Genomic DNA, 8,407 nt, shown 5'->3' with positions numbered 1-8,407 from the left:
TACTGGGATCAAAGCCTGGCAACTTCCACCAAGCTTAGAGGAGTTTACGTCCCCACCCCCACGAGGGATTGAATTCGTCCAAACCGACTTCCATCTCGTATATGCATCTCTGTCCGAAGTCGAGGAATCTGGGTACAAGGGTTGCCGGACTTATTTCGGCTCGAAACGGGGCACCGTCCATTATGCGCTTCAGAGGGGTATCCCCATTCCCTCTCTCTCGGATCTTACTGTGTTAGATTTGGCGAAAAGCTATTTGCGATAGACTAGCGTCCTATCCAAAGGAAAGCAAACAATTGCTATTGTGCTATTGTTATATGAGAGAGAGAGAGAGAGAGAGAGAGAGAGAGAGAGAGAGAGAGAGAGAGATAGATAGACAGATAGATAGATAGATAGATAGATAGATAGATAGATAGATAGATAGATAGATAGATAGATAGATAGATAGACAGACAGGTAGATAGATAGATAGATAGATAGATAGATAGATAGATAGATAGATAGATAGATAGATAGATAGATAGATAGATAGATAGATAGATAGATAGATAGATAGATAGATTTTTTAAAAAATCAATATTCCAGAATAAGGCAATGTCTAGTAATAGGTAAGATATTATATATATATATATATATATATATATATATATATATATATATATATATATATATATATATATATATATATATAGTTGTGTGTGTGTTTGTGTGTGTGTGTGTGTGTGTGTGTTACTTCTTTTCATTTAGTACTCGAACTGCTGTGGGTATAAAAGAGTTTTTGTATCTGTTAGTTCTAGTTTTAATGCTTTCGAAACTTCTACGAGATGGCAACAATTTAAGTAAATGATGTAGGGGATGGGATGGTTGGGTAAATATAGAATTTGCTATTCTCGGGAGACTTTTCTGGTGGGGTTCAGATGCTCTTAAAAAATCACATCCGACGATTTTCCAAGCGATAATTATTATATGTTGGATTTTATTCTTGGCTACGCTTATTTGTACTACCACTGCAAATAACGCCAGAGCTTATTTGTACTCTTACTAAAAATAGAATTTGCGTAATTACTAAAAATATAACATTTTATACGGATAGAACTGCAATATACAATGAATTATCTGGAAGTCAAAAAGTGAACACTTCATCTCATCACAATCACATTATTAATTATTACTATTATTACAAGTTGATTTTGACGGACTTTGGTAATTCTTCACTCTTTTCAAGTCACAGAATACTCAGTTTACAAGGTAAGCATACGAAATGCACATTTTAATTCATTTCTTATTTTTATAACTAAACATGCTTTGGGGTTGTGTGTTTGTTGATTGTGCAACAGCGGAAGAAACATTTGGCGCCACCGCGAATTACTTAACTTTATTTTGTGAAAAATAACAATAACAGGGCTTAAAAAAATTAAAATACTAATTCCCCCCCCCCCCCCAATAATTTAAATCAGCCTTCCATGTCAGACGATTAAAACCAGGTGTTTCATTGTTCGATCACCAGTCAAAAGGTTGCTAATTTTGTCAAGATCATGATCAAGAGGTTTCGAGTACTCACGACATTCCAGGCTCAGGGTCCTTTAAAAAATACTTTTCATTCAGTTATTGTTATTATCTTTATTATGGCCGACACAGCATGCATCGTCCATACTTTTTCAAAACTTTTTTTTTGGGGGGGGGGGGGGGTGGCTGTTTTTTTATTATCGGAAAATTGGGTTTTGTATGTTATGTTCATGGAGAGAGAGAGAGAGAGAGAGTAATATTTTATAATGATAAGATATCTGTAGTGGTAGTATTATTAGTAGTTTTGAAATGCCTATGATGATGACAATGTGAGATAATTATATTAGTGTGATTATTTTTATTATATTTTTTAAATTACGTACGGCTATGTCGTAGTGGTATGACACTCGCTTTTGGACCGGAAGGTCCTGGGCTCGAGCCTCGCTCTGCGCATAGTTGAGCCCTTGGAAAAGGCATTTTGCTCACTTTCTCTCACCGGACTCAGTTGTAAAATGTGTACTTGGCCGTTAAATGCGTTGTCTCTGTCCGAAGAAATTGTAATATTGCCTAACAGACGTTATGTCCCGTTCAACATGCGAAGTGTTGCTGTTATAAACTTTAGCATTAGCATGTATGTGCCTATTTCGCTGTAGTGAATTTAATTTAATTTTTTGTTTTCATTGACAGCTAACATGAAAGAACACTGTTGACGTTACTGGTGTCCTGACAATCCATAAAGATGCTGGCTCAAGGGCTATTCTGGCAAGGTGTGTTGAGGCAAACCTTTGCCTGTGGCAAAACTCATCAATCAGCAAACCATCATCTGGGCCAGCAGACCAGAGTGTCTGCATGCACTTTTTGACAATGGTTTGTAATGTTTTCAAATCTCCATTGCGCCTTTACATTTTTTATTGGTGATCAATAAAATAAATGCTCATTTTTCTAAATGAAAATGGCAAAGCATCATTTGAATTGAATTACTACTGAATGTATTAACTTAACGAATGACTATAGTTTGTTGCCAAGAGTTTTGTTCTATGGATGTAAAACCAATGAAATTTCAAGTGTGTTGGTGTGAATAATGATCATTTTTTTAAAATTGCTATGGGAGCGTTCACATATTACGTCATCAGCTAGGGGGGGAGGGGGGGTCTACCAAATGTTGACATGTGTTGACATGGGGGAGGGGGGGGGGGGTCAGACCCAAGATGATGTCATCAAAACATAGGCAAATTAAGCCTATTTCAAAGTTTGTTCCTTTCAAAACAGCTAAAGATAAATTGCTATGATGAGTATTGCCCATCTCTCAAGAAACAAGATGGGAAAGGGGTATCACTTCTCAAAAGGTGAACTTGCCCTAAATGTTCATTGTATCACTCCTCGATCACAGCAATGAAAGACCATTCACGAAAATGCGGCATACAAGAAGAACAGCAAATGGGAGAAAATGATGACGATGAAGATGAAATTGATGATACTATTTATAGTACATTGCCAGAGGTCCAAGGCAGAAACATTTTTGAATCAATTAATTTTATGTTTGGAAATTGAAACAGAAATTCATTCCACTAAAAGACTAATATGCTATAAAATAATTTGCCTCCTATACTATTTTAAATTACACTTTCTGAATTTTTTTTAATAGCACCTGCACCAAGTAGCCTAATTTAAATAATGTTTGTTAGATTTTATCTTTGCAAATTTAAATTTTATGTCCCCATTGTATCGTAAAACATAAATTATCAACAGTTTCTGAAATTAATAAAATGTCTGAATGTGTTTTATCAAACGTTGATAATCAATGTTTATGGTTTGAAAAACGAATAATAAATATTGTGAAATTAAAGTTATCTTTTAGTTTTTATTAAATTAGATGACGTCATCATCTGTTGGGGGGGGGGGGGGGCGGGGGGGCCAGGTCAATGATGACAAGTGATGACTTGGGGGAGGGGGGGGTCTAAAAAGGGCAAATTTTTGATGACGTAATATGTGAACGCTCCCTATGTCTTTGACAAATGCATTTTATGACAATAATGCCATTTCCAAAAATTGCTAATGAACTGTGTCTCTTTTTTATTTCAATTTTTCCATCCAGAGCAGGATCAACCCTCTTTGTGGAACTACAAAAAAAGTGGTGGCAAACAAGTAGTGTTGACTTTTTCTGTATTGAGGCGAAAGAGATTTTTATTCCAAGGGTTTGGGAAAGCAAATTGCTTTTTATTCAGAGCTAGTGCACTATTTAACTGTTTTATTGTCTAAAATAGAATTGATTTTGCAGTTCAACTTGACTAGATATCTAATTTTATACGACTTGTCTCTCAAGTAGAATAAAAAAATGAAAAATGAGGATAGCGTGCCCTATCATATTTTGAAAAATCATTTAATATATCTAGAAATCATCTGTATAACCTATTGTATACAGTAAATAATTAGGTTTTGTGATTATAATGATGAATTCATAAGGTATGACATCATATTCGACCACAAAATTATTTTATCTCTGGGCGTAAAAAAAATCAATTTTACAGCATTTTTTTTTATCTATGGGGTATGGGTTAGTGAACCGATTATAATTTTTTTTAGACTTAGATCAATCTACAAAATTTTCGTTTTCTTGTCCTATTACGGTCATATTTTGAAAGTTTGATGGATCATTTCTTTTAGTTGTCTGCAAAATCAGCCTTTTAACTTTATGTCAAATTATAGAAAAAGCTTGCGCTTTCTCAAATGTCTGTTTTATGTCATTTTTCTGATTTTCTAGCAATCCTACCTTAATCATTTTCCTTTAAATTATCTTCAAATTTATTCAGAATCTTTTCTATGATGTGTTTTACATCATGATGTAAGTGTTTGGGGGTAAATTAAAATTTAGCAATTTTATAAATTTTAAAATTCATTTGTTCCTGTTGATCCGCGCTAAATTTTCAGTTGAAATCAAAAATTCTAAAAAAATTATTCCAAGAGTTTTCATGATATAGCTATTTATGAAACATTGTGTTTAAATTTGAAAGAAATTTATATGCTAGTTTTTGGTGCATCTATGTTAGAATTTTAGGGTTTTACGTCTAATTTTAGCTTATGTTGCCCCTTAAAAAAGTTGTTTTTTTTAATTCAGTTATTTTTGGTGTTTAACATCAAATTATACATTACATTATTAGTTCATGAGATATAATTAAAGAATTTTAGAACTATAAAGCATATTTGACCACTAAAGTAATTTTTTGGTGAATAACAGCAGATATTAAATTATTTCGTAATTTTTTTCTTAGAGGTATGGGTTAGCGAATCGTTTAGAATTTTTTTCAGAATTTGATCAATTTATAAAATATTACTGTTTTCTTGTTCCATATTGTTTATATACTTGATGAATGTTGGCCTTTGTCTGCATAATTGGCTTTATTATCAAATTAAAGACAAATTTTTCATTTTCTCAAAATTTCATTGTGCGTCATTCTCTGATTTTCTAACATTCACATCTGGATTGTTTCCCATCAGATTGTCTTCAAATTTGGTCAGAATTTTTCTTATGATGTGTTTTGCATCATGATGGATGGATTTTGGGCTAAGGGAGTGTTCACATATTACGTCATCAGCTAGGGGGGGAGGGGGGGTCTACCAAATGTTGACATGTGTTGACATGGGGGGGGGGGGGGGGGGGGTCAGACCCAAGATGATGTCATCAAAACATAGGCAAATTAAGCCTATTTCAAAGTTTGTTCCTTTCAAAACAGCTAAAGATAAATTGCTATGATGAGTATTGCCCATCTCTCAAGAAACAAAATGGGAAAGGGGTATCACTTCTCAAAAGGCGAACTTGCCCTCAATGTTCATTGTATCACTCCTCGATCACAGCAATGAAAGACCATTCACGAAAATGCGGCATACATGAAGAACAGCAAATGGGAGAAAATGATGACGATGAAGATGAAATTGATGATACTATTTATAGTACATTGCCAGAGGTCCAAGGCAGAAACATTTTTGAATCAATTAATTTTATGTTTGGAAATTGAAACAGAAATTCATTCCACTAAAAGACTAATATGCTATAAAATAATTTGCCTCCTATAATATTTTAAATTACACTTTCTGAATTTTTTTTAATAGCACCTGCACCAAGTAGCCTAATTTAAATAATGTTTGTTAGATTTTATCTTTGCAAATTTAAATTTTATGTCCCCATTGTATCGTAAAACATAAATTATCAACAGTTTCTGAAATTAATAAAATGTCTGAATGTGTTTTATCAAACGTTGATAATCAATGTTTATGGTTTGAAAAACGAATAATAAATATTGTGAAATTAAAGTTATCTTTTAGTTTTTATTAAATTAGATGACGTCATCATCTGTTGGGGGGGGGGGGGGGGGGTCAGGTCAATGATGACAAGTGATGACTTGGGGGAGGGGGGGGGTCTAAAAAGGGCAAATTTTTGATGACGTAATATGTGAACGCTCCCTAAACAAAAATTTAGCAGTTTTATGAATTTTTAAATCAATTTTTTTTCCTGTCATGTCACACCAAATTTTCACTAAGAAATCGAAAAAAAATTCTGAAAAATTTATTTTCAAGACAATTGCTAAACCTATCCATCTTGTTGTAAGAAACATTTTGTGTAAATTTGAAAGAGATCTGTTCGTTGTTTTTTTCTGCATCACTGTAAGAATTTTTGGGGTCTAATTTGAGCTTATATTGTCCCCCTGGTGGTAGGGATTTGGTGGCTAATAGTATTAGCGCTGGTGTTAGGGACTCAGTAATAGCCATGTGGTAGGAACTCGGCGAGTAAAAGTGCTGGTGATAGGGATTCAACGAGTAAAAGCGCTGGTGGTAGGGACTCGATGAGTAAAAGCTCTATGACTCGCTGAGTAATAGCGCTGGTGGTAGGGACTCGGTGAGTAATAACGCTGGTCGTAGGTGCTCAGTGAGTAAAAGCTCTAGGACTCTGTAATAGCGCTGGTGGTAGGGACTCGGTGAGTAAAAGCGCTGGTGGTAGGGGCTCAGTGAGTAATAGCGCTGGTCGTAGGGACTCAGTGAGTAAAAGCTCTATGACTCAGTGAGTAGAAGCGCTGGTGGTAGGGACTCAGTGAGTAAAAGCTCTATGACTCGGTAATAGCACTGGTGGTAGGGACTCGGTGAGTAAAAGCTCTATGACTTAGTGAGTAAAAGCGCTGGTGGTAGGGACTCAAAGAGTAAAAGCGCTGGTGGTAGGGACTCGGTGAGTTATAGCGCTGGTGGTAGGGACTCAGTGAGTAAAAGCTCTATGACTCAGTGAGTAGAAGCGCTGGTGGTAGGGACTCAGTGAGTAAAAGCTCTATAACTCAGTAATAGCACTGGTGGTAGGGACAGTGTCAGTGAGTAAAAGCGCTGGTGGTAGGGACTCGAAGAGTAAAAGCACTGGTGGTAGGGACTCAGTGAGTAAAAGCTCTATGACTCAGTGAGTAAAAGCGCTGGTGGTAGGGACTCGAAGAGTAAAAGCGCTGGTGGTAGGGACTCGGTGCGTTATAGCGCTGGTGGTAGGGACTCGGTGAGTAAAAGCTCTATGACTCGAGTAAAAGCGCTAGTGGTAGGGACTCAGTGAGTAAAAGCTCTATGACTCAGTGAGTAAAAGCGCTGGTGGTAGGGACTCGAAGAGTAAAAGCGCTGGTGGTAGGGACTCGGTGAGTTATAGCGCTGGTGGTAGGGACTCAGTGAGTAAAAGCTCTATGACTCAGTGAGTAGAAGCGCTGGTGGTAGGGACTCAGTGAGTAAAAGCTCTATAACTCAGTAATAGCACTGGTGGTAGGGACAGTGTCAGTGAGTAAAAGCGCTGGTGGTAGGGACTCGAAGAGTAAAAGCACTGGTGGTAGGGACTCAGTGAGTAAAAGCTCTATGACTCAGTGAGTAAAAGCGCTGGTGGTAGGGACTCGAAGAGTAAAAGCGCTGGTGGTAGGGACTCGGTGCGTTATAGCGCTGGTGGTAGGGACTCGGTGAGTAAAAGCTCTATGACTCGAGTAAAAGCGCTGGTGGTAGGGACTCGGTGAGTAAAAGCGCTGGTGGTAGGGACTCGGTGAGTTATAGCGCTGGTGGTAGGGACTCGGTGAGTAATTGCACTGGTGGTAGGGACTCGGTGAGTAAAAGCTCTATGACTCAATGTGTAAAAGCGCTGGTGGTAGGGACTGTTTGTTTGTTTTTGAGGGTTTTACGGCGCTTGCAACACATTAAGGTCATATCAGCGCCAGTAAAAAGGAAGAAATGGGATAGTAAAAAGTTATAGAATTCAATTAAAGCACCCAAGAAAAGGTAAGACAAAGGGGAATTTGTTCAAATGGGAAACAGATGTAGATTCCAAGAGCACACCGTCAAAGTACTTAGTTTGAGATCACCTAAAAGTCTCATCCAGACACAAGCACAGGTCCCGACTAAGAGGAATACACTCAAATGTTAACAAATCAAATATAATATGTAAATAAAACATAATACAGTACATAACAGAGAGATGATTTACAATGAAAAAAATATCATCTCCCAAAACTAACTATACATTCGACTGCTTCCCTCTCAGCCGGGGGATCCGGCCAGGACCAGGACAAAACCAAGTAATCTCATTCCAAGACAAAGACAGAAAGCATGTTGGAAAACAGATATAAGGGGATAGAAGACACAGTATGAACCCCCCTGCCCACTAAGGGAGGTCAGGAACCCCGCCCAGGTGGAGGGACTGGGTGAGTAATAGCGCTGGTGGTAGGGACTCAGTAAAAGCGCTGGTGGTAGGGACTCAGTGAGTAAAAGCGCTGGTAGGGATTCAGTGGTGTCACTGATTTTATGACATTAGAATATAAAGAAATTTACAACTACAATCAGACTAATGATTTTACAAAAGGTCCCCACAAAAGTATATCTTTAAATCATTAAACAAGTCTGTTGA

The 8,407-nt window shown here is 37.0% G+C and overlaps 1 long non-coding RNA gene across 1 annotated transcript; it reads left to right on the top strand.

Moving 5' to 3' along the window:
- The first annotated feature begins 987 nt into the window (after positions 1–987).
- LOC144959720 (uncharacterized) lies at positions 988–4,944 on the top strand. The gene is made up of 3 exons (XR_013642672.1): positions 988–1,245; positions 2,191–2,370; positions 3,599–4,944. It is a non-coding gene; the product is annotated as an uncharacterized LOC144959720 (long non-coding RNA).
- The last annotated feature ends 3,463 nt before the right edge of the window (positions 4,945–8,407 follow it).

The sequence above is a fragment of the Berghia stephanieae genome, chromosome 14 (assembly GCF_034508935.2).
Source record: "Berghia stephanieae isolate SIO BIC M18660-M18661 chromosome 14, UCSD_Bste_1.3, whole genome shotgun sequence".
Classification (NCBI taxonomy): domain Eukaryota; kingdom Metazoa; phylum Mollusca; class Gastropoda; order Nudibranchia; family Aeolidiidae; genus Berghia; species Berghia stephanieae.
The sequence above is the reverse complement of the archived record's forward strand: the minus strand, read 5'-3'. Positions and strand labels throughout refer to the sequence as shown.